The sequence below is a fragment of the Anolis carolinensis genome, chromosome 3 (assembly GCF_035594765.1).
Source record: "Anolis carolinensis isolate JA03-04 chromosome 3, rAnoCar3.1.pri, whole genome shotgun sequence".
Classification (NCBI taxonomy): domain Eukaryota; kingdom Metazoa; phylum Chordata; class Lepidosauria; order Squamata; family Dactyloidae; genus Anolis; species Anolis carolinensis.
In genome coordinates this window covers 66658649-66685887 of record NC_085843.1, presented here as the reverse complement: position 1 = coordinate 66685887, position 27239 = coordinate 66658649, and the positions used below count along the sequence as shown (strand labels likewise).

At 38.9% G+C, this 27239-nt stretch overlaps 1 long non-coding RNA gene across 5 annotated transcripts in view; it reads right to left on the bottom strand.

The window, feature by feature from the left end:
* Window positions 1-20871: 20871 nt before the first annotated feature.
* The window catches only part of LOC103278377 (uncharacterized), a 526052-nt gene continuing 519684 nt past the window's right edge, over window positions 20872-27239 (bottom strand). For all 5 annotated transcript variants that reach the window (XR_010004170.1, XR_010004173.1, XR_010004174.1 and 2 more), the window contains one exon: window positions 20872-27239. This exon is cut by the window's right edge and continues 24123 nt beyond it. This is a non-coding gene — a long non-coding RNA (uncharacterized LOC103278377).

The window sequence follows — 27239 nt, the reverse complement described above, 5'->3', positions numbered from 1 at the left end:
AGACCCAATTAATACATACATACATACATACATACACACACAAATACACATATATGGACATATATACAAACATACACACATATATACACACATACAAATATACGGCACCTACATACATATACATACACACATATATAGACACACATATATGCAGACATACACATATGTACAAATCTATACATATAGACACATAACAATATTGTAACCCCCCGTGAGGACAGGCGAGTAAAAACATTATTATTATTACATACATACAGACATATACATATGTACTCACATACATATACACACAAGTATATATGTATACAGACAGAATTTGAGGCTGCAAGGCTATTCACTGCTATTCCACTAAAGCCACAGCAATGTGTGGCCGGGCACAGCTAGTTATATTATATTATTTGTGAAAGATATTTAAGTCAGAAGTTCCAAAAAAGGTATATATAGCAACAGTTTCCAAATAATTATTTGAATTAATATACCCAATCCAGGTACACAAAGGGAAATGGACAAGTTATGAACAAGAAGGTTCTGTAGATTTCTTCTTAAGTTGAATTGTATGAAAGTCAGAACAGGTACTTTTTAAAGTGTAACTCTAATAGATAGATAGATAGATAGATAGATAGATAGATAGATAGATAGATAGATAGATAGATATGTAGATAGATAGAGCACTTTGGATAGCATAGGGAAGAGTTAACACTCCTGTGGTATTTGTTTTGTTGTCTCTGCCCCTGTTCAGAAAATTTCACTTTTCTTTCTGTCCCTGTGATCAGTGGATTTTGAAAAAATTGGCTTGTTGTGGAAACATGGATTGGTGATAAAGCTTGAGTTGAGACACCTTCCAAGGGGTAGATTTATCTCACTTCCTGTTGTCTTATTCCATTTCTTAACAATGAGTTGCTTGGCAATGTTCACATGGCCAAAGATTCAAAGCTTTGTGATTTTTAGTATAATGTTTTAAGGGTAACCCCCGTGATTCTGAGGCCCAGGCATTTATTTATTATGTTTTTTTTCATACGGTTTATATAGTGTGTTTATGCAATGTGTTTGTTTATTGGTCGGGTTGAGGGGGATGATGTGTTATTGTATTATGTAATTGTTGTTTTTTCATCATTTGTTCACTGCTTTGAGTCCCACCCGTGGGAGAAAAGGTAGATAAAAAAATAATCAATTAATTAAAAAGAAGAAGTTGCATGTTTGCAACCAGGGGATTGTCTGTATAGTCTGTATAGTTGGTGCTTAAAAGATCATTCCATATTACTATGAACAATGAAAGTAGCATGTTGCCAGATGTCATCACTGGTTACAACCAGCATAGTTGACAGACATGAGGCAGGAGGTATATTTAGCTGTTGCCAGGGGCTGCCTTATGCATCCAGCTAGTATTAATAAGAAGCTGGCTATAACAATAGCAGAGGTCAACAACAGTGCAGTGGCGTAAATCTTCGATCAGAAAGATTTCCTTACTAAATTTTATCCAACCATTGAAGATCCCAGAGCTAATAACAGAAAGCTGATTAACTTTAATGAGTGTATGTATGTGTGTGTGTGTGTGTGTGTGTGTGTGTGTGTGTGTGTGTGTATATATATATATATATATATATATATATATATATATATATATATCAGTTCCTTTGCAAATGCCACATGTCTTATCAAGGAAAGATTCCCTACCAGGATTAATGAAATTATCCCATTCAGAAACTGCAGGTGTAGGCTCTAAGCAGCATTCTTTGGTTGACACAGATTGTTTTACTCCTCCTTGTCTACAGTAAATCTTACAATGGAAGTATTTTAATTTTCACTGGGAAAAAGGAAAAAAGTAAGAAAAAAGAAAAGAAAAACATGGGGCTGAAATGTCTTTGTTTGTCTAGGAAAAGAAAAGGCATAAAATATACAGTACACAGGACTGCTTTCCATGATGATGGAAACTTGGGCTTTCAAAGAAAAGTAGCTCAAAAGGATTTCTTTCTCCTCCCAGCTAGAGCTTTTGTGACACATTGTCCCAAATAAATAAAAGAATGTTGCTGAAATGATCTACCTTGCTGTTTTCATTTCCTTTGAAGAATCCTGTGCTACAATAGCTAATCCATCAGGAATAATTAGATTATACAGCAGCATCCATGGAAACCATATAGCTACTGAGGAAGGGGGATAACTCCACAGAAGATCTTAGAAATCAATTATGGTTATCTTTGACTATTTCAAAGTCAACCCAACTCCAAATTATGGGAAATAGTAGTGGGTCAGATTCTATTTCTTCCACATTGTGTCCTGTATTAACAAAATACAGCATGCAGGTGGACAATTCAATTGTTTGCTTGTGTTTTAGCTTAAAACATGTTACGAACACATTAAAACATGTTGTTTAACAAAGCTTCTTTAGTAGAATTACAGTCATACGCCACAACTTAACATAAAAATAAAAGTGGCAGGGGGCAAGCAGTTCTCTAGATATAAAAAAAATCAACAAAAATAATGTTAAAGATGAGAGCATGACTTCTGATCTGTCAATAAGGTCCAGATGACTTCTGATCAACAAAGTGAAGAATATCACCAGAATCCTATTGGTGTCTCACATTTGCATAACCAGTGACTGATGAAAGTGGTTGGACTTTTACTGGTTGTATAAGGAAATCGTTAAGAACATTTTGCATAAACACTTATTTTGACTGGGCAACAAATCCATGGAAATCCTATATAGATGTGCAAGCACAGCTGTGCACCCCCTTTCCCAGTCTGGACATCTTGGTTTCCTTTCAAATTCAGGGAATTACGTCAACCAGATATTGGCTTCTGTATGTCTGTTCTCCTGTAGACAGGAACAAATGTAGTCCAATTTATTACTATTTCTTAAAGTTAAATTACATACATAAAGTTCATATTAAAGCATGTTGCAATACCCCTTCTTCCTCTTCCTTCTACATAAGCACCATACATTGATAGAACTTTAAATCTCTTTCCCTACCCTATAAAACTCACAGGCATAATTTCAGACAACAGCAGATAATATTGACAAACTGCCCCAACAAAAGTTTTGCTGAAAAGCACGACATCTCTCTGCAATGGCTGAAAATAATGCAGCCTTTGCTTAAACGAACAACAATGGTTAATTATTTCAATTATTATTGAAATAGAGGACTCACTCATGGAGCGGAACGGCGTTCCTTCTTCCCTGGCAGAGGCAGCCAGAGCCACATGTCAGGGCTATCCATGTTCCCTTCAATTCCAAATGTCGGAAGCCTACAGCTCTTAAGAACCACACAATTACTGGATATGTTGTTTCAACATAATGGAAATGGTATTGTATCATGTGGTTAGTTTAGGTTTCCTCACTGCCTTGAAGCTCAATGGCTGTTATTGGCAGAGTCTCAGATTTATCTTTTGGCAAACATACACATGGACTCTGTGTTCTTGGAGAACAGGAGAAGTCCTAGCCTACTGGAGGAGGGCAAATGTTGTCCCTATCTTCAAGAAGGGAAAAAAAGAGGATCAGACAATTACTGTCCAGTCAGGTTGACATCAATATCAGGAAAGATCCTGGAGCAGATCATTAAGGAAGCAATCTGCAATCACTTAGAAAGGAATGCTGTGACTACTAAAAGTCAACATGGATTTCTCTTCTCAAAAACAAGTTATGCCAGATTAATCTTATCTATCTTTTTGATAGAGTTACAAGCTTGGCAGATGCAGGGAATGCTGTGGATGTAGCACATCTTGAGTCCAGTAAGGCCTTCAACAAGGTCCCCCATGACTTTCTTGCAAACAAACTAGTCAAATGTGGGCTAGGCAATGCTACTCTTAAGTGGATCTGTAATTGGTTAAGCGACCAAATGCAAAGGGTGCTCACCAATAGTTCCTCTTCATCCTGGAAGGAAGCAACTAGTGGAGTGCTGCAGGGTTCAGTTCTGGGCCCAGTACTAACGTCTCTATTAATGACTTAGATGAAAGTTTAGAAGACATGCTTATCATGTTTGCACGAAATTTGGAGGGATTGCTAATACTCCAGAGGACAGGATCAAAATTCAAAATGACCTTAATTGATTAGAGAGCTAGGCCAAAACTAACAAAATGAATTTCAACAAGGAAAAATGTAAGATATTACACTTAGGCAGAAAAAAATGAAATGCAAAGATACAAGATAGGTGATGCCTAGCTCAATAACAGTATATGTGAAAAAGATCTTGGAGTCTTCATGGACAACAAGTTGAACATGACTCAACAATGTGATACAGCAGCTTAAAAAGCCAATGGAATTTTGGGCTGAATCAAAAGGTGTATAGTGTCAAGCTCAAGGTGCCTCTCTATTCTGCTTTGGTTAGATTTATTTATTTATTTATTTACAGTATTTATATTCCGCCCTTCTCACCCCGAAAGGGGACTCAGGGTGGATCACATTATATACATATAGGGCAAACATTCAATGCCCATATACACAAAGAACCGAGACAGACAGATGCAGAGGCAATTTAACCTTCTCCTGAGGGGATGTTCGATTCTGGCCACAGGAGGGAGCAGCTGCTTCATCATCCACTGTGGTGACACTTCCTCATTCCAATGTCATAAATTAGTTAAATTTGCCTCCCCACTTTATAAGTGTTACCTTATTTCCTACTTGATAGATGCAAATATCTTTCGGGTTGCTAGTTCAGCAACAAGCAGGGGCTATTTTTTTTAATTGACGGGTGCTCACCCCGCCACGGGCTGGCCTCGAACTCATGACCTCATGGTCAGAGTGATTTATTGCAGCAGGCTGCTCACCAGCCTGCGCCACAGCCCGGCCCCGATCTGTACATAGTATTCAAGATCTCACCTTGAATACTATGTACAGTTTGGGTACCACAATTTAAAAGAGATATTGACAAGCTTGAAGGTATCCAAAGGTGGGCAACTAAAATAATTAAAGGTCTGGAGACCTATGAGGAACATCTTAAAGAGCTGGGTATGTTTAGCCTGCAGAAGAGAAGGTTGAGAGGAGACATGATAGCTATTCATTTCATAGGATTTTCATAGGCAAGGAACACTTAGAGGTGATTTTGCCAGCTCCTTACAAACACCTAGTATTCATTGGTGGTCTCCCATCCAAGTATTAGCTAGAGCTGACCCTGCTTAGCTTCCAAGGTCAGACAGGATCTAGTGCCTTGAGGGTATTTAGGCCTTTCTAAGAAAGTGCTGAGCTGCTGAACTTGCGGACCAAAAATTCCCAGGTTCAAATCACGGGAGCGGAATGAGCGCCCGCTGTGAGCCCCAGCTCCTGCCAACCTAGTAGTTCGAAAACATGTAAATGTGAGTAGATCAACAGGTAATGCTCCGACGGGAAGGTAACGGTGCTCCATGCAGTCATGCCAGCCACATGACCTTGGAGGTGTCTACGGACAACGCTGGCTCTTCGGCTTAGAAATGGAGATGAATACCAACCCCCAGAGTCAGTCACAACTGGACTTAACTTCAGGGGAAACCTTTACATTTACCTTTACCTTTACCTTAAGAAAGAACACCAATAAAAATATTTTTTGCCTAACACTAACCGACACATTGTGTGGAGAATCTTTTTCTGTACTGCATGACAATGGAGACGATTAGACATATGCCTCCATGTTGTGTTTGCAATGTGTACATAATGTGTAGTTTAACCCTACAACCCAGAGAGTTGGAACCATTACAGTAAACAATATTCTGACTTATGTTAAAATAATGTTCTCTATATAGATATGTACCACACTTTTAGAAGATGAAAATACTGAGCCAATAGACCATAAGAATTGAAAATAATTTTGTTGGATTCAACCGCTATAGAAAAAGTAGCCATTTTACACTACCCAAGATCTATTGCAAAAAAGAAACCCATGAATCCTTTAAAATCTGCAAATCTACAGGGCATTTCAGAGCAAGTCATTAAGTAATGTGGGCACTGAATTCATTTTTTTAAATGTGAATTACTCATATATGTGCAATTGATTATACACACACACATACATATACACACAAACAAACATAACTTAGTCAATACTGGGAAATGCACAAAATACCCAAAAGTCCCCCAATGCAATGAAATGCAAAACATAGGAAAAAAGCAGGCAGGATTCAGTGAAACAAACAAAAAATCAAAACAGAGAACTTCATGTTTTGAGTAGAAAAAATCTTAAGGTTTTCTACTGGCATTTAATCATCAACATGGAAGGAGAGTAAAATAGCACAGTAGACAGATCAATACATTCATTCTGGATTTTGTGAATTTGCTTTAGTCTTCTGTTTGTTGTCCCAGGATATCCCATATTTGGATATATGTATTATAATTTATAACAGTTAAAGTAAGATGCAAGATTTAAAAATGTTGATAACAGAATCCCAACTATGTTGATGATCTAATCTGACCAGTTGCTTTTTGCACACCTTTGAAATGTATCACAGGAAATGTATAGGCCTGGGGTCAGACTAGATGTCAAAGGGAATTATTATTTCCTGTGGTTAACCCATTTTCCCTCCCACAACAGGATTTCCTCAAAGATAGGTGTCTTGGCAATTAGATTTGAAAATAATGTTTTACATTCCAATGCTAGGTGCAAAACAGGTTATGCTAAATGCAAGATACAGTGTTCCCTCGCGATCTCGCGGTTCGCTTTCCGCGTATTCGCTCTATTGTGGATTTTTTTTAATTAATTATTTCTTTGTTTACCCACCCCATTGCTGCTGCTTCTCCTCCTCAGGGCTGCCCCCTTGCTTCAGCCCTGACATGTGGCTCTGGCTGCCTCTGCCAGGGAAGAAGGAACGCCGTTCCGCTCCATGAGTGAGCAAGGAAGGGCGGGCGGCATCGGGGGCAGAAGAGCCTGGAAGAGGTGGCCAGAATCCTCTTCTGCCGCTGCCTCTCTAGCCAGCCATGCTGGGAAAAGGGAGGACTCAGAAGAGGGGGTGGCTCTTCTTCCCGACTTTCACTCCTTCTTCCACTTCCTCCTCTCCTCCTCCTCATCACACGCCAGGCTCCTCCTCCTGCTAGGCCCAAGGTGCACCTGGCGAAAGAGGCGGAGGAATGGCAGCACCCCGCCCCGCTCGCCTCTGATGCAGGGGAAGAAGGCAAAGCAAGGCAGCACCGCGCCGCCTGTTGTTTTTCCTCGCACAGGCACTCGTTCCCCTGTTCAGGATCTGCTTGTCACAGGCAAAGGCAGGAGAGTGAGCGCGGGTGTGAGCGCCCATACAAGGAAAAGCAGCAGGTGGCGCTGCCTTGCTTTGCCTTGCCTTGCTTCCCCTGCATCAGAGGCAAGCAGGGTGGGGCATCTTTCATCAGGTGCATCTTGGACCTAGCGGAGCCCACGCTGTGCCGCTTCTTCTCCCCTCCAGATCTGCTGACAGGGAGGCCAGCCACGTGGGTGCGTGTGGGGGGAGTGGGCCTGCAGCACCCCCACCGGTGAGTGGGGGCGGCCGAGCAGGGCCTGACCATGGGTGGGTCGTGAGGGGAAAGGACCAAAATAATGTATAAATATTAAAAATTATAATAGTGCCGCTACTTCGTGGTTTTTCACTTTTTGCGGGCAGGCCTGGAACCTAACCCCCACGATGTGATGTCTCATGGGCCTTGTAGTCCCGTTCCTAGTACTATTGTGGCAGACGAAGAGGAAAACATGGGATTTACACCGTTTCAGCCAGAAACGGAGCCCCTGCACCTGCAGGATGTTTGCCCTCAAGAAGTTAGTCAAACAAGCCTTGGGCAGAATTCTCCCCCGTTTTCTCGAAAGGACAATTATAATAAAGATAGAGGCGCTAGGGAGGCGAATCGCCGAAGCACCAGAATCGCAGCCAAACAATTAGCTGATTAGGTCTGCTTCCCTTGGGAAATTCTAAGGAGTCATGCATCTGGACAGAGTTGAGTTTCATTTCCAGTTCTCCAGGGAAAATGTTATTCTGGCGGGAAGCGAGACCCTATTTAGGTGTTTCCCCGCGAAGGAAACCTTGCGGAGTCAATTCGTCAGCTTGAGAAGTGAGATCGTGTGTAGACTTCGTACTCCAGTTCCCTGTTTCCCGGACCAAGTTTCAAGCCGTCTTGTTTCACGGACCTTGCCACGGACCTAGTTCTTGTTCCTTGTTGCCTCGTATCAAGTCTTGCTTAGCCAAGTATCTAGTTGTTTTCCAGCCTTGTTGTCAAGCCTCCTTAGACTAAAGACCTTGTCATCTCCCCACACTTTGCTTGGCAAAGTGTGTGTTTCGGTTATTGGATTATAACTTTGGACTCTAATATCTCATATTGGACATTGTTTTCCTGGACTATATTTGACCTTTCCTGAAAGGTCTACTTCTGAACTTTATTCTTCACTTGTTTTTATTGACTTTATATATTTCCTTAATAAAGATATTAGATAGATTCTGGTCTCTGCGCATGGTTATTGGTGCTCCGCAGCCTGGGTCCTGACACACGAAAAGTGAGGGCACACTGTGTATACCATTGAAGGTGATTACATGTTATCACAAATAGAGGTTTTTCTCCACTTCAGCCATCACATCTACCAAAAATATGCTAACTTTACCATTCAGTCTGGCCTCAGAAGTGCAATTAGGAATGGAACCAAATGAACAGTTTTGCATATCAAGGAATCAGAAAGGCAGCATCCCACTTGCATACCTGCACAAAAATTGTTAAATGCATGAAGATGTCATTTAACTTTGTAAGTCATTTTGTCTATTACACCTAGGAATCCATTGTAGAATGATGAGTCAAAAACAGGCAAATCCCTAACAACAGAATTCAATGTAAGAATAGAAAGGAGAGAATGTTCATCAAATTTGAATCCTTGATGAAAAGGGATTTCCTGAGTGCTAGGAAACTCTGACATTGATGGATTAGAAATATTCCTTTTCGGAGTTCATTCTCTGTAAAAAGAAATACACTTTTAAATGCATAAAACATCACCTTTTGCACAGAAAGCAAGTTTCCTATACAAAACAATGTTTCTTCTCTTAAAATGCGGGTTTTTGCATGAAAATTTCACATATGGATTTTTTAAATAGATAAGGGAGAAAAATAGTATAAATATTTATTTCATGGTCTTGAGAACTATGTATTGGAATGATTGTGAAAAAACCCCCCAGAAAATATATTTATTTTGAAGGTCTTTTGTTGATATAACACTTGCTGATCTCATGGATTAATGGAAATCTGTAAGTATTTCCAGTTAATAGAGGATTTGACCTAGGAATAAAAAGTATGTTTCAGAAATCATTTGGATTTCTTTGTTCAATGGAAATCAAACTAAGCCAAATTATTAAATTGACTAATTTATTAATAGTGTTAACATATCTATTACATGTATACATAAAAGACAATGATTGTCTTTGTTCCAATTTTTATTTTACACCGCAATACTAGCTGTGTCCACTAAGCTGTGCTAAACCACCAACTATCACCTTCACTTACCCCTGTAAAAAGAGAGAGGGAGAGATACTTTTTCTTTTAACTAAACAGATTGTATTGTCAAATCTTGTGTTTTTGACTGTTCAATCTTTTGTTCAACCATTTCTACACAATATGTCTGTCATGGAAGAGTAAAAATATATAGCATATATGTTGTACCAAATAAATAGATTTGTTGCCTCTGAGTTTGCAGAGGGTATTGGCGTTTGCCTGGAAAGGCTTTAGGCCAAAATGAATCAGAATCTTTAATTCATATTTCATAGATGTGGTCAGCATTGCAACTCTATACACATTTAGCTGAATGTATGACCCACTGGACTTAATGGAGTTTACTCCTGCATAGACACATACAGTATTACACTATGTATTTTTTCTGTAAGAAAATGTGTGTGCAGATGGAAGATATAGGTTGGTGCAGATGAAACAAGGAAACCTATGGCATTTTAAATATGTTTATTGTGACTTTTATGAGTGTACATGGATACAGCAGGTGTATAGCCAGAATAGAATCTTTGTTGTTTTGAGGTATATCTTGCTTTAACACTTAACTACTTATAGGATCTATGTATATACTGTTGTGCCGTCTTGTCAGTGATGTAATCTCTTGTCCAATTTTACTTCACTTATAGCTTCCTCATTTTTTTCTGATCAGCATAAACCAAGCCTGAGCACTGAGATTTCAAACTGGATTTAAAAAAACAAAACAAAACAAAAACAAACAAAACAAAAACAAAACAAAGATGAGTTATGGAAATATTCAACATGAAAGAGGGTATATGGGGAAGGGTGGGGAAACTGACTATATTGCAATCTAAAAATAGTCATTGAATTTCAGAATATTTATTTCCATTAAACAGGGCAAAAGCTCTCATTTTCAATTTGTGAGTCCCAGCAAACATGGCAATTTCTGCCACTAGCACAAAGTGTTCTTTACCCTCAGGCTTGTGTATAAATTTTACCTCAGTGTCTGAACACTTTCCGACCATATTCAATGAAACAAAAGACAAAGGAAACTCGGAAATGTGAACTGAATTTTAATACAGTAGAATGCATCTAGCCCCTCCCTGCTCCCATTGTGCGTTATTTGATTTTAGAATCAATTTGAAAATTCAGGCAGCAGCAACAGCAACAACAACAAAATGCATGTAAAAACCCAAGGGGTTATTACAGAGATAGAGAAATCTATTGATTATAATTTCTACAGAATCATTTCACCCATTAGAATGGGGAGATCTAAATAGGATAAAACTTGCTTATCAAAATCCCTCCTGGGCTTGCACCACCAAGGCAGAGGAAAGGGTGGGAAGAGTTATGCTTTCCCTTTCACCTGCATTATAATTCTGCACCCAACCTATTTCTCGAACTGCTTTCCCACTATGGAGAGAAATGAGGTCCTGAAAGAGGTCCTGCTAGAAGTAGCAACCTTAACTTGCCTATTCTCAATAGCTGCAATTTTATACCCCGCTCTCCAAATGTTTTAGACATAACAACATTTATTTATGCCATTTCTTGGAGCTAATCCTACCCTCTCTCTTTCCAGTTCTTCAGTTAGTCTGGCTTTGTCTTTTTTTTTTGTATTGTGAAGTTTTTCCTCTTTCATTTCTCTCCATGTTTGAAGAGCACATGTTATGGAGCCACTTGTCATGACATATTGTGAAAGCTTTAGTATTTGTACTCCTTGTGTACTTTATATGCTTTTACAAAGAAGATTAAACCAACCTTAATTGGTATGTAGTGATGGGATGGCAGTGGTTGCTGTTCACATTTTGCTTGCAAAAATTCTGTTAAATATATTACATCAAAATGTTGACTCTACTAAGGCCTCTAGAGCTTTTTCAGACTTTTATTATGTCAGGTGTCTCTCATCCTGTATTTTATATCTATTTTTCCTATTGAAATTAATTTTGAGTTTTTTGAATCAAAACAGTAGATGGGAACCAAAACTCTGAGGGCTTGACTGACAAAGGATGCCCCCAGGCAAGAGACAAAAACATCTCCAATGCTAATTAGGGTGATTAACTGAAACATTAATGCTGGCTCCCAGTGACAAAGGACTCTTGCCACATCCCGGACTCTACACAGATATATATATTCTTTCTTTCCCTTACTTAGTTTACCCATACCTCACAACCTCTGAGGATGCCTACCATAGATGTGGGCGAAACGTCAGGAGAGAATGCTTCTGGAACATGGCCACACAGCCCGAAAGACATACAACAACCCTGTGATCCCGGCCATGAAAGCCTTCGACAACACATTGCATGGAAAGTACCTTGACAAAATTGAAGGAAAGGCTGATAAGGAGAAGACCTGGCTATGGCTCACGAATGGGACCCAGAAGAAGGAGACAGAAGGCCTGATCCTTGCAGCCCAGGAGCAAGCCATCAGGACAAATGCAATTAAGGCCAAGATCGAAAAATCAGCTGATGACCCAAAATGCAGACTGTGCAACGAAGCTGACGAAACCATTGATCATATCCTCAGCTTCTGTAAGAAAATCGCACAGACAGACTACAAACAGAGGCACAACTATGTGGCCCAAATGATTAATTGGAACCTATGCCTCAAGTACCACCTCCCAGCAGAAATAAACTGGTGGGATCACAAACCTGCAAAAGTATTGGAAAACGAGCATGCAAAGATACTGTGGGACTTCCGAATCCAGACTGACAAAGTTCTGGAACACAACACACCAGACATCACAGTTGTGGAAAAGAAAAAGGTTTGGATCATTGATGTTGCCATCCCAGGTGACAGTTGGATTGATGAAAAACAACAGGAAAAACTCAGCCGCTGTCAGGCCCTCAAGATTGAACTTCAAAGACTCTGGCAGAAACCAGTGCAGGTGGTCCCGGTGGTGATGGGCACACTGGGTGTCGTGCCAAAAGATCTCAGCCAGCATTTGGAAACAATAGACATTGACAAAATTACGATCTGTCAACTGCAAAAGGCCACCTTACTGGGATCTGCACGCATCATCCGAAAATACATCACACAGTCCTAGACACTTGGGAAGTGTTCGACTTGTGATTTTGTGAAACGAAATCCAGCATATCTATCTTGTTTGCTGTGTCATACAATATAATAATAATAATAATAATAATAATAATAATAATAATAATAATAATAATAATAATAATAATAATAATAATAATAATTTAAATTAGTGCTGGGCTGGGAAGAAATCCAACTCAATAGGGCATATTAATTAGTTTCTTCCAACTCAATAGGGCATATTAATTAGTTTAGAGGCTGGATGGCTGGATGTCAGGAGAGATTTGATTGTGCTCTTCTGCATGGAAGAAGGGAGTTGGACTAGACGGTCCATGGAGTTCCCCTCCAAATCTAGAATTCTCTGAAAATGCAGAATTGGTTAATATTGGTTTCTGCTGCTTAATATGAGAGACACTCAATGAGCTAGCTATTGTGGCTTTAAAAAAATGTTTTGTCAAAATTTTTAAAATTCCTAAAATTCAGTAGATGTATGAATATTTCTCAGAACTTGGGGGGGGGGGATGATCCCCTGTTACCTTGTGTCATTGTATAGAACATTTAAGGAGATAGCTCTTGTAGTTTAATGTTGTTTATAAAAACTTTGAAAATTCCCCAAAAATCCATGGATAAATGAAACGTTCTGAAACTCAATGGGCTAACAGTGGTAAATGTGTTCTGCCACTGCAGTAAGTTTTACCCCAATAGCTATAAAAATGAGAGAGAAAGGAGCCCCTTAATTTCCCCCAATTATAGAAATTATGTGCAATTACTATAACGAAAAAGTAACAAAATTTTGTTACTCTCGTTATAGTAACAATTTTTTTACTAACCATACTTTTGAAACATTTTAGAAACAAAACCCTAGAGTCCCCTAATTTTAATAACTTTTGAAACATTTTTAATTTGATCGCACAAGCCTAATCTCAATAGTGTTCTTCTTACTTAACACACAGCTGAGTAACCCTTACTTATTTTTCATTCTTTCTTGAAAGCATGAGCTCATTCTAAGCTTTAGCCCTCCTGATCTTTTCTTCATAAATACATTATACTCATTTACAGTCTTACTTGGTGATTTGACCCTTCGCTACTTGTAGTGAATAGTTAGGTAATGCTTTAAAACAAAAATTTGTAAACTGCAAGGAAACTGTATAGTCTAGTAAGAATGTAGGCTAGCTTAATGATGTTTAAAGATCAGACTGGAAGAAGGACCAAAATATGGTAAATTATCTCTGGTGCAGGTTAGGATAAAGTCTATTATATAGCCCTCTCCATGTGTTCATAATGAAAGAAGGAGGATGGAGTGTCCCCTCTGTCATCATCATTCTCACATATGGAACATCACAGTTTTCAAGTGACAGTGAGCTTAATATAAGATCTTTAGCCCAATTATTTTTGGCAGATGTCCAAGAAGGCTCACCAAATGTGGTTCTCCTGGCTGTAGAACTAAAAGAAAGCCCTCCTCCAAATATATTTAAACATGAACATGTCATATTGGTAGATGCACTCTGAAATAGTTCTAGTGAGGAAGGGCCCTTTGATTCCAGCATGAATCATGGGCAGCTGGTGGCAACAAGAACTATATCACAGAGGTTGATTACCTTTTATTGCCTGTAAAACCTATACACTTTGCAAAAACCAGCGGAACAAGGCTTGAGCCATTGTCATATCCAAGAAAAACTATTATACTCCTTTCAATGTATTGAGCATTATCCTGTCCTGAACATGCACACTTTTGTCTAGTTTTAGCAGCTAAGTGGGGTCTGTCAGGCTCAGGTAGTACTGAGATAGGAAGTCCTCAAGGAATAACCAGGAATTTCCAGTAGAAATGAGAAAGAAGCCTTCCTGAAAAACATGGAGAACTGCTTCCAAAGTTGACTCTACTGCACTTGATGATTCAATGACTCAAGGGAGCTTCTTACATTTTTGGAACTAAGAATAAATAAAATCAGAGGCCTCAGGAAAAAAATCAAATTTTATCTGTTTATTTCGATTGAGAATTATGGTTGTTTTTAAGTAATTCTCACATGTATTCTTTCTAAAATGCATTTCCATGCTAATAGTGTCAGATTACTTGTGCTTTATCCTGACTGATTTCCACTGCCAATGTCTTATAGAAGAGATAGGAAGTTGTCCAAAAGTGGTTTTGGCATTTGTTAATGATGTCAAGAGTGTTTCTGTGCTCATTTGCTTAAGATATATGGGCCTCCAAACTGGGAAATAACAGTGTTAATTTTGAGTATCTAGTAAGATTCAGTAATTTGACCAGCTCTAGTTCTCTTAGCGGAAAAAGCTGTTTCAGTTTTTAAAAAAATATTTAAGTTTTATTTCTGGTGCATATAAACATGTGATAGTTAAAACAATGAAAAAAAGCAAGTTTGGACTTTAATTGGGGAAAATGAATCTACTTTGTTTATAGCTTGCATGGCTAAAGAGGGTTCCAAAAATTGGCTCTAGTGTTTAGATTACATTGGCCTATTTTCTAGAAAACAAATATTCTTTATAAGTTCCCCAGTGACTTGTAAAGTAATTGAAAACATTTTAAAGTGTAATTTTCTAGCAACTCTTTCCATGTGTGCTTTTTAAAATGTGGTTATTGTTCCAACAGTATCTTGGGATTGTTAGTTCAGAGCATTTGTGGCAAAATTTCTTTTTACAATACACTTTTTACAAAAGTTCATAATGGAAAGAAGTAGTTTACTCTTTGGGGGGAATCACATATAAACTTCATACTAAGTTCTTACATGGAGAACATTGTTTAAACATATTTGAAAACTGAACAATCCTGTTTTTTCTTTGTCTAGTGGATAGGGCATCTTTTCTTACTCCAGATGTGAACTACTCCATATATGAAGAAAAATAACTGGCACTGCTCAATTGTCTATGTTTTGTGGGGATTATGAACATTGGCTGTGCAACATACTTTGAGAATACCAGGGTGGGCAGGCTGAAATGGGGATACAATACTGCCCAGGTTCTCCTGCACTCAGGAACCTGATGACACACAGCCCTGGAATCTTCAATCTGTAAATTCACTGCCAGAACACCACCAGCAGTACCATGAAACGGGAGTGGAATGTGGTTTACAAAAGTTAATTTTTGGATTACTACTCTCAGAATTCCCCCAGTTATCATAGTCACTGGGAGTTGTAGCAGGTTGAAGGAATCGCTTAGAACTGCTTCACTTCTCCATCTGCCATTCCACTTCCAGTGAGCAGCCCAAAAGGATCTCTGGCTGAAAATCCATAACTTCCCTCTTTTGGACTATTTGGTGCCTTTAAAAAGGTTTGCTCATAAAACATACACCTCCCCTTCACAGAATACACAAAATAGGAAAAGGCTTCTAATTGCAAAATGCATCAATATTTTAATTAATATTTTAAGTGTTTGTAAGGATAGTGATGTCAACCCCAGTCTCATGAGATTTTGAACTCTTGAAGTTGTGAATTCTTTTGAATAAAAGAGGGGCATAGACAAAGAGGAGGAAACCATGGACTTAGAGGAGAAAAATCCCTACAGATGTGGGAAGTTTAAATCACTTTCAGGTTTCTTCAAAGTGCTTGCAGAATGGATTGTAATAACAACAGTTACTATCCTGGCATATTTTTCAACTCAAAGCAAGATTGGTTTGAAAAGCCAAGGCTCGTTTTCAAACCTCTTGTGGTAAGATGCTAACAAAGTTCTAGATACTAGAATTACTAGATACTAGAATGTGTCCAGAGAAGGACAACCAAAATGGTAAAAGTTCTGGAAGCCAAGCTATATTGGAAGTGTTGTAAACTGATTAAATTCTCCTCTCTCACTGCTCCTTAGTTTATTTCTTCTTACAAAAAGGTATTTTGTGAAAGAACAGTCACTTTCACAACTTACTATGCACTATGTTAACTTTATCAATTGCCCTCTAGTTTGAAGATTGAAGTGCCAACTATGTCGCTCTTAGTCATTGAGTATGTTTTTAGATTGTTGATGCTGTATGTTATACTTTGATGTATTAATTGTTGTTTCTTGAATTGTTTTTACTGTTGTTTTTAATTGTATGCTGCTGGGCCTAGTCCCCATGTGAGCCACCCCAAGTCCCCCCAGGGAGATGGGGCAGGATACAAGAATTATTATTATTATTATTATTATTATTATTATTAATAATAATAATAATAATAATAATAATAATAATAATAATAATAATAATGTTATATGCACAGCAGCTAAGAGCTGAGTATATTTAGCCCAGAGAAGAGAAAGTTAAGACGTGACATGATAGCTAGGTTTAAATATTTGAAAGGATATTGTGGCCCCAGAGACTAGGATATAGAGCAGGGGTCCCCAAACTAAGGCCCAGGGGCCGGATGCAGCCCTCCAAGGTTATTTACCTGGCCCCCGCCCTCAGTTTTGGACTTAGGCTTGCCCAAAGTCTGAAATGACTTGAAGGCACACAACAACAACAATCCTACTTTACTTGACTATCTCATTGGGCAAAAGCAGGCCCACACTTCCCATTGAAATCCTGATAGGTTTATGTTGGTTAAAGTTGTTTTTATTTTTAAATATTGTATTGTTCATTCATTTACTAATATTGTGCTATGGTAATAATATAATATATTGTGTATACATATAATATTGATAATATAATAATGTAATACAAAATAGTATTTATTTATTTATTTATTTATTTATTACAGTATTTCTACCCCACCCTTCTCACCCAGTAGGGGACTCAGGGTGGCTAATAATAATAATACAATGTAATAATGTTGTATAAATATAATAATATTAATTATATATTAAATGTAATATTACTACTAATAATATGGTATAGTGGTATAGTACAATATAGTAATATATAATGCTAATATTATGCTATGCTAATAATATAATATATTGTATATACATACAACTTGTAAGCCACTCTGAGTCCCCTTTGGGGTGAGAGAGGGTGGAGTTGGGGTTTTTTTTTTTGCACTACTAATAAGACATGTGCAGTGTGCATAGGAATTTGTTCATTTTTTTTCCAAATGATAATTTGGCCCCTCAACAATCTGAGGGACCATAAACCGGCCCTCCACTTTAAAAGTTTGAGGACCCCTGATATAGAGCAATGGATTCAAATTACAGGAAATGAAATTCCACCTAAACATTAGGAAAAAACTTGCTGATGATAAGAGCTACATGATAATGGAATATGCTGCCTTGGATTATGGTGGAGTTTCCTTCTCTAAAAGTTTTAAAATATGGCTGAGTGGCCACCTGTTGGGAGTGCTTTGGTTATGTATTCCTACATGGGCAAGAGTTAGACTGTATAGTTCTTGTAGTTTTTTCCAGCTCTATGATTCTGCAGCCTCTTGCTTGGGGAAGGAGCACAGAGAGTGATATTTGTCTTTACTGTTCTAATATACAGTAGCTCAAATCCTAGGTAAAATCATACTATGTCTTTTTGACATTCGTATACAGAAATATATACAGAAAACGTTGTTACCAGGAGTTGCAGATTCCTGACAATCTAACTCCTCCTGTTCATCTGAATCTTCTGACTCCAGAGAGTGAGTTATGACAATGGATGGGTTTCTATATTTCACGGTAGAAAAGTAAACAACATGGCATTTGCGGTCTTTTTCAACCCTAAGATTTTTTGATTCTCTGACAGAATGTAGGTGTCATGGGGAAACATCGTTATATTAAAGCATGCATAAGAGATAAGAAATATTGAAGCCCAAAATTTGCGCAGGTTCATACCAATAGTGGAAAATCATGGTTTCCAATTTCTTCTGAACAGGAATACATTTGCAAAATGACATCTTAAAACAAGTTTTTTCCAGATGTGCCATAAATTTCAATTAATCTCATTGTTTTTGTTTGAAAATACTTGAATTATGAACGTCACCTTCATTTTCATTGCAAACTTTGTCTTCTGAAATGTGTAGAGATTTTTTCCTTCTTATAACAAACATCAAATTACTCTAATTTGCAGGAGAAATTTCATAAGTGCTTTTTTGACAAACAACCTAGTCCCCAAGCACCTGTGTTTGCAGATGGCTAAGCAAATTGAAAATGTGACCTTTTCCTAGCAATTATTCTTCTAGTACCATTTTACAGAGAAAAATGTTTAAAATGACATAAAAGATATATATTATACATTCATTGTGCATGTAATTCAAAAAGTAAAAAAAAACCAGAGCACCTACTGGCTTAGTGAAATTATTGACTTGTAGTGAGTGATAAGAACAAAACACAGTTTAGAGTTCATAGACATGGCGAGTTTTTTCTAGCTTTATTTCTTTCCACGGGGCGTGGCAGATCAATTTTTGATTATATTTTCATGTTGTATTTTTCTACATATAAAGTTTCAAATTGTACCTGTAAATCATTCAGAGGTTGGGGGGCATTTAAATATTGAAGTTAAATGAATGAATAACATCATATTTATCTATCTGAATGTTAAGTTCTGCTCAAAGATCTACCACATGGCATATAATTTGATAATAAATGTTTCAGAATAATGGCTGGAAATTTAGGAGAATCTGAAGTTTAATGGGCTTGATACTACTAGCTGACTGACTTGCATACCATTTTCCAGTCTTTGGACCTTATCACATTAGGAAATATTCTGTTTGAGATTGTTTAAGAACAATTTTGAATTGCTCTTAAATGAATGACATTTGCCCATCCTAAATGAATGACATTTGCCCATCCTATTCTGTCAGAATCAATCTGTGAAGCATCACAGAAACATTATTTGCACATGGGATGCTAATAGTGTTATTTTAAAATTACTGTTTTTTTTCTGTAGCTGAAGTGCTGTTTTTACATGTGATCAGAAAATCAGTATGCATCCTGTCAGCAATGATATGACTTATCATTCAGAGGTGTGTCCAGAGGCAGAGCCTACTGACCCTGGACTGTTGGAAGCAGCTGCCATTTCCTCTTTGCCAACCTAGCAGTTAGAAAACAGGCAAATGTGAGTAGATCAATAGGTACTGCTTCTGCTCCATGCAGTTATGCTGGCCATATGACCTAGGAGGTGTCTATGGACAACACCGGCTCTTTGGCTTAGACATGGAGATGAGTACTAACCCCCGGTGTCAGACCTGACTAGACTTAATGTCAGGGGAAAATGTTTACCTTTACTACAACAACAACCTTTTCAACCATTTCTCAGCTAGCATCACCTTGTCTCTGAGGTGGAGAATAATTATGGAGTAATTATTATTGTTCTTGTTCTTATCTTTATTTATACTCTATCTTTGCCCCATAACAGGACTCAAGGTGGGTATATCTTTACTCTAGATCCCTAGGTCCTTTACAGAATGATAGGCTTCCACGGTTGGGCGTTATGATGTTTAAGGATGCACAGGTACTGGACATTTTTCTCTACTAGCTATGTTAATATTTATTTCATGACCCATGTATTTTGCCCAATTTACCATACAGAATTTTACTTGTTCTTTGCTTGTCTCATTTTCCAATAAACATTGATAAATCTTTCCAATATGTTCATTTCTTTCTGGCCATAATATTTTCTCCTGCTCTGTCATTTCTTTTTGAAAGCTATATTGGAGATCTTGTTTAAATTTCTGTTTAATTTGCTCATAAGTGAACCAGCCAATATTTAACCCTTCTTGCTTTAATTATCTTGATTTTAGCATAGGTTGATTATTTATGAATTTGAGTATCCTCTTGTATCTTATCCATTCCTCTTTGTCTTCTTTCTTTATCACCCAGACAGCTACATATGGTCAAATTCAGAGTTGGGTCTTACGTCCAAATTTCAATTTATGCTTTAACCAAATTCTCAAAAGTGCGTTTCTCATGTCTATTTTGGATTTGTCATACCAAATATATGTGTATCATCCAGATGGTAAATCATAACCTTCTACAGTGAATATTCTCTAATCTTCTAGCACCATTCAGTCCCTCATCCATGAAATTGCTGATGCTTCAAAATACAATTTCAGGTATAGTAGACTGAGTTCACCTCTTTATCATCAATTAGGAGTTTTCACTTGATTCTTGGCTTTTTCCCATTCCATACAAAATTTGTGATATCCTTCCTCCATAAGGTGAATGGGGTTTCATTTAAGATAATTGGCATGCTCTGAAACAAAAATATCATCTTTGGTAACATGTTCATCTTTATTGCTGCAATTCTTCCAGTAAAGTTAACTTAATTTTTTTCCAATTCAAAGGATCCTTCCTTATTTCCTTCCAAACTGGGACATCATTGTTTTCAAATATTGTTGACACCTTGTCTGTTAACAAGGAGACTGAGGGCCTGATTCTTGAGGCCAAAAACAAGCAATTAAATGCCATCAAAGCCAGAATTGAAAAGTCGATTACAGATCCCAAGTGTAGGTTATGCAAAGAAGCAGACGAAATGATAGATCACATCCTCAACTGTTGCAAGAAGATCACACAGACAGACCACAAGCAGAGATATAATACCATTGCTAAGATGATCCACTGGAACTTGTGACAAAGAACTGGCGGGATCGCAATTTATTTATTTATTTATTTATTTCCATTATTTCTATGCCGCCCTTCTTACCCGAAGGGACTCAGGGCAGCTCACAATCTGGCAAAATTCAATGCCGGTATACAGTACAAAAGATAAAACATAAGCAATTAAAACAATCAATTTAGCATAATACAATAAATACATATAAAAGAGTACAATAAAAATACTTAAACAATTTGTCCACAAAAACCTTGCACGTAAACCTTAATCCAGACCGAATCAAAGCCAACATAGTTCATTCATTAAACGCTTGCTCACAAAGCCAGGTCTTCACCTTTTCCCTAAAACTCAGAAGGGATGGGGCCTGCCGGATATCACTGGGGGGAGGGAGTTCCACAGCCGAGGAGCCACCACTGAGAAGGCCCTGTCTCTTGTCCCCACCAGCTGCACTTGTGAGGCAGGTGGGACCGAGAGCAGGACCTCTCCAGATGATCTTAAAGTTCTCACAGGCTCATAGGAGGAGATACATTTGGATAGGTAAGTTGGACCGGAACCGTTTAGGGCTTTGTAGGCCAAGACCGGCACTTTGAATTGGGCTCGGTAGCATATTGGCAGCCAGTGGAGCTGACACAACAGAGGGGTGGTGTGTTCCCTGTACGCTGCTCCAGTTATAAGCTTGGCTGCCGCTCATTGTACTAGTTGGAGCTTCCAGGCCATCTTCAAAGGCAGCCCCACATAGAGCACGTTGCAGTAATCCAAACGGGATGTAACCAGAGTGTGGATCACCATGGCCAAGTCAGACTTCCCAAGGTATGGGCGCAGCTGGCGCACAAGTCTTAGTTGTGCGAAAGCTCCCCTGGCCACCGCCGAAACCTGGGGCTTCAGGCTTAGCGACGAGTCCAGTAGAACCCCCAGACTGAGAACTTGTGTCTTCAGTGGGAGTGCGACCCTGTCCAACACAGGCTGTAACCCTATACCCTGTTCGGCCCTACAACTGACCAGGAGGACCTCCGTCTTGTCTGGATTGAGTTTCAATTTGTTCGCCCTCATGCAGTCCGACACTGTTGCCAGACACCGGTTCAGGACCTGAACAGCCTCCTTAGTGACAGGTGGGAAGGAGTGACAGAGCTGGACATCATCTGCGTACAGATGACACCTCACCCCGAAACTCCGGATGATCTCTCCCAGCGGCTTCATGTATATGTTAAACAGCATGGGGGACAGTACTTATCCTTGCGGGACCCCACAAGACATTGGTTGTGGGGCCGAGAAGGTGTCCCCCAATGACACCATCTGGGACCGACCTTCCAGGAAGGACTGGAGCCACTGCAAAACAGTGCCTGAGACCCATCTTGGCAAGGTGCACCAGAAGGATACCGTGATCAACGATATCGAAGGCGCTGAGAGGTCCAGAAGAACCAGCAGGGACACTCCCCCTGTCCAGTTCCCAGCGTAGATCATCGACTAATGCGACCAAGGCTGTCTCGGTACCATGCCCTGGCCTGAAGCCAGACTGCGCCGGATCTAGAAAATCAGTGTCAACCAAGAATGCCTGGAGTTGTGCGGCCACCACACGTTCCATGACTTTGCCCAAAAAGGGGAGATTGGAAATGGGCCGAAAGTTATTGAATTGAGTGGGGTCCAGTGATGGCTTCTTCAACAGCGGTTTGATAACAGCCAATTTAAGGCTCGCTGGAAAAATGCCTTCCCGAAGGAAGGCATTCACCACCACTTTCACCCATTCGGCCAAACCCTCTCTGGCTTCTCTCACCAGCCAGGATGGGCAGGGGTCTAGGATGCATGTGGTAGCCCTCACCTCTCCAAGCACCTTGACCACATCCTCAGGCTGAACCAGTTGAAAAGAATGCATCAAAATAGGACAAGCAGGTGCTCATGTTACATCCTTGGAGACTGCCGTTAATATGGTGTCAAAGCCAGAGCGGATCAGAGCGACTTTGCCTGAAAAAGTTACAGAAAATGAAAACGTATAACTTCTCTGGGACTTCTGAATTCAGATTGACAGAGTTTTAGAGCACAATATTCTTGACCTCATAATTGTGTTAAAAAAACAAAGTATGGATCATCAATGTTGCAATCTCAGGTAACAGCAGAATTGACGAGAAGCAACTGGAAAAGCTGATGCAATATGAGGATTTAAAGATCAAACTGCAAAGACTCTGGCACAAGCCAGTAAAGGTGGTCCCAGTGGTGATCAGCACACTGGGTGCAGTACCTGAAGACCTTGACCGGCACTTGAAAACAATTGATGCTGACAAAATTACCATTTGTCAACTACAAAAGGCCATCCTACTTGAATCTGCATGCATTATTTGCCAAAACATCACATAGTCCTAGCCATTTGGGAAGTGTCCGATGTGTGGTCCAATACAACAGTGAGCAAACTAATCTCGTTTGCTGTGTACTAATCTTGTGTATCAAATAATAATTATTACTTTGGAGGCTTTTAAACAGAGAGGGAGCTAACCTAATCTCCCTGGGGAGGGAGTTCCAGAGTTGGGGGGGAGGATGGCCGAGAAGCCCCTCTCTCTTGTCCCCACCAGACGTAATTGTGAGGAAGATGGAAGCAAGAGGAGGGCCTCCCCGGAGGATCTTAGAGATCGCGCAGGTTCATAAAGGACGACATGGTCACAAAGATAGGCAGGTCCCAAACCATTTCGAGCTTTATAGGTAATAACCTGCACCTTGAATTGGGCCCGGAATGTTATCGGCAGCCATCAATAACAATCAAGTAATCAGTTAATTAAAGCAGATACATTCCCATTGTGAAAAGGTCAATATGAATGAAGGAGGGGACCTGTAATACATTTTTTCCCCCAAAAGAGGAATTTTGTAGCAGATGGAAAGAGTTTGAAATAAAAGAACAAGATCTGGTAGGATATTCTTGAGTTTTGTTAATTTTAGCAGAGGATCACTGTTGCTTAAGCCAACTTTCCAGAAGGCTGATTTAAATCACACAAAAAAGGATTGGAGAGAGAGAACAAAGCCATGCAATAACTTAACCCATATGAAGTACAGAACCTACAGGAAAATGGGAATTTTACAATATTGATTATTTGTTCACCTTACATGTCTAACTTAATTATTACATAGATTTAGCACCTATACAGGAACTGAAATGAGAAAGGGCCCTGCAGGCAAAAAAGTGATAATTAAATACTATAAATAAATGCCATAAATATATAAGTAAATACAAAAAATAAATGGACAAATGCAAAATTTCCACACTTGCTTAACCATGGGAAATCTGAGGTGTGTGTGTGTGTGTGTGTGGGGGGGGGGTGTCTTGCATCTCTACAGACTTGTACATTTATTTAATGTAATATAAAATAATATAATTTCTATATTTATTTAATACAATACATATAGACATTCAGGCAGATGTTTAAAGTGCTTGCTTGTTGAGATAATCTAACTGAGAATCGCTGCTAGATTTGGATTCTCTATATGGATTTGGAAGTTTTCTTGGACCAAGAAGCTCTGATGAATGAGCCTGGTTTTTATCTCATTGTGCTATTTTTGCAAATTTTACAAGATCAAAAGATATGAATTCTCAATTTCTGAGAATACTATACTAATTGGATATCTGCATATCTGGTTGTTGTCCATAGCATAGGACAACAGGGCTGACAAGCTGGATGATGATGATGAATAATAACAGAAACTGCTTCTCCTGTGATTTTCTCACTAACCCCTTATAAACATGCAAATTTTGCCCTTCACCATCATTTCTATATGCTGGCTCATTCTCTATGATCCATATGAAACTGGATGATGCAGAATGCCTCCCCTTGTAATTTATGGATCAATACTTCAAAATAGGATGCTGAGGTTTTTTCAGACAAAAGATCACAGATTCAACATATGGCTTGAAATATATATATATATGTGTGTGTGTGTGTGTGTGTGTGTGTGTGTGTGTGTGTGTGTTTATTTTAACCCGCCCTTTCTCCCCAAAGGAATCAGGACAGCTTCCAACCATAAAACATAAAATTGGCAAACATTAAACATCAAAAAACATTAATACATTTATACATATAATTAAAACAAATTAAAAGACACTGGCTAATAAAATGAGTCAAACAGTCAAGCATCAAGGAACAAACAGACAGTTAAAACTGTATAAGATGTAAAAATATAGCTCTTCAATAAATTACAATAAAATAATCATTGTCAGCTTCATCCATGAAAGAGTCAGTGATGTAACTCATCCTTCTCTCCATAAGCAAGTGAGCAGTTAGCCCTATCTTGAATGAAAGTAATGTGGGGCTGTTCTAATTTCTTTTGGGAGAGGGTTTCAGAGCGGTGACCATGAAGAAAGCCCCTTCTCTTGTCTCTGTTTCAAGCAGGGGTGGGACCGAGAGGAGGGCCCCCTCTGATGATCGCAAAGTCCAAACAGGTTTATAGACAGGGATGCGGGATATCAAATAGCCTGGACCCGAACCATTTAGGGCTTTATAAGTAATGACCAGCACTTTGTATTTAGTGCAGAAATAGACTGGCAGCCAGTGGAGCTGCCATAACATAGGAGTTCTTCGCTCTCTGTACGGCGTTCCAGTCAGTAACCTGGCTGCTGATCTCTGAACCAGCTGAAACTTCCAAACTATATTCAAAGGCAACCCCACATAGAAAGCATTGCAGTAATCCAAACGGGATGTGACTAAAACTTTACATATTGAGCTATGGATTTAATTTTTGATGAAAAAAATGGATTTGTGAAAAACAAATTTTTACCATTAAAAATAAAATAAAAGCAGATTTGCAGTGGCATGGAGTTTTATTGGAAAAATGTGAAAATGGGTTTTAGGGTGGCTCTGAATTTTAGTCACCCTTTGGCCTTTACTAAAGCCTTTAGCTTCTTCCCTTATCTCTCCTCCCTCCTCTCTTTCAGAAAATACTTTTAAAAGATTGTTATTAAAATTATAGGATTACAGCAAACAGCAAAGCCTCATTCTCAGAAAAACTACCTACATCCCTACCTAAACTTAACACCAATATCTAATAATTTCTGGATTATACAGGAGTGTTTTTCTAATAAGGGGACTTGCTGCTTGCTTGCTTGTAGATGGTGGGCTGCTGGCCTTTTCCAGGATGTGGTGAGAACAAGAAATGCAAATTGCAAAAGCTTTGGAAGAAGTTACTGTTTTTTTTAATTAGTAAAGAGTATGTAATAGTGGGCTGTGTGATGTGGAAGTGCATCTTTGACATTTGGAAGGAAGGAATGGTGCCCTGCTGCTGCTCCTGCAGAAGTTACAGGCAGGGACAGCAGAGGATACCTTTTTGGAATTTTTAAGGTGATTTTATTTCTAGAAAGAAAATAAATTCCTAAAATTCAGGGGATGACTCAAACATTATGAAACATGATGGGCCAGCTGTGGTAGATGTGTCCTCCAAGTGTAGCCATTTTCATCCTCATAGCCCTAAAAATGATGGGAAGAGGAGCCCATGAAGCCCCCAATTGCTGCCAATGGGAAAGATCTATCTGTATGTTTTGGCTATGGACTGAAAACGCCCATTTGGGCATCCACTTATTTTCGGGAGGCACACAAAAATGGATCCACAGGCCCCCACAATCCGAATAGCAGAAATGGCTAAAGGTTCTGCTGAAATGCACATACCTAGTGTAGATGGGGACTTAGGACTAAACACATGGGCTTTAAGCCCTGTCCTAGGATGCTACCGAGATGCAGCCAGGACGTAGCCCACCAAAGCCCAACACATGACACAAGGCTACTTCTGGCAGGGTTCCATATTTGTTCCATGCATGCTGCATCTCAGCAGCATGTTAAGCGATAATGATCATGATAGGAAATGATAATGACTGCAGGTTTGCAGCACAACCCCATAACAACAAATTCTTATTACTAGAAATGATGATGATGATGATAATAATAATAATAATAATAATAATAATAATAATAATAATAATAATAATAATAATGATCTGATGCAAGGAATTAATTCCTCTATACTTTCAGTTCACTGGGGAATAAGCATGGAATGTAGAGTGATGAACTGAAAGAGGAAAAAGAATCCAGGACAAGGGAGGGCTGTACATAATGCTAGAATATAATCTAGGAACACAAGTGCTCTGTTTTTTAGGATGAAGGACACACACTGAAGTATTTTGTTGCCACGTTGCACTTGTTGCTACTGTTTCATAATTAAAACATTTATTTAGATTAAAAGAACCCCCAGACCTGAAGTCCTCTGAAGGTTGACACAAGCATCCTGATTCTCCCAGCAGCCAAGCAGGTGCAAGCAGATTTGAGACATATGACCTTATCCCACAAAGAGGCTGCCAGGAGGTGAGTGGGTTGAGGCAGGAGACATCACACAGATGTAACAATATGTGCATTTACATAGTAGAATTAAGGCAGCTGG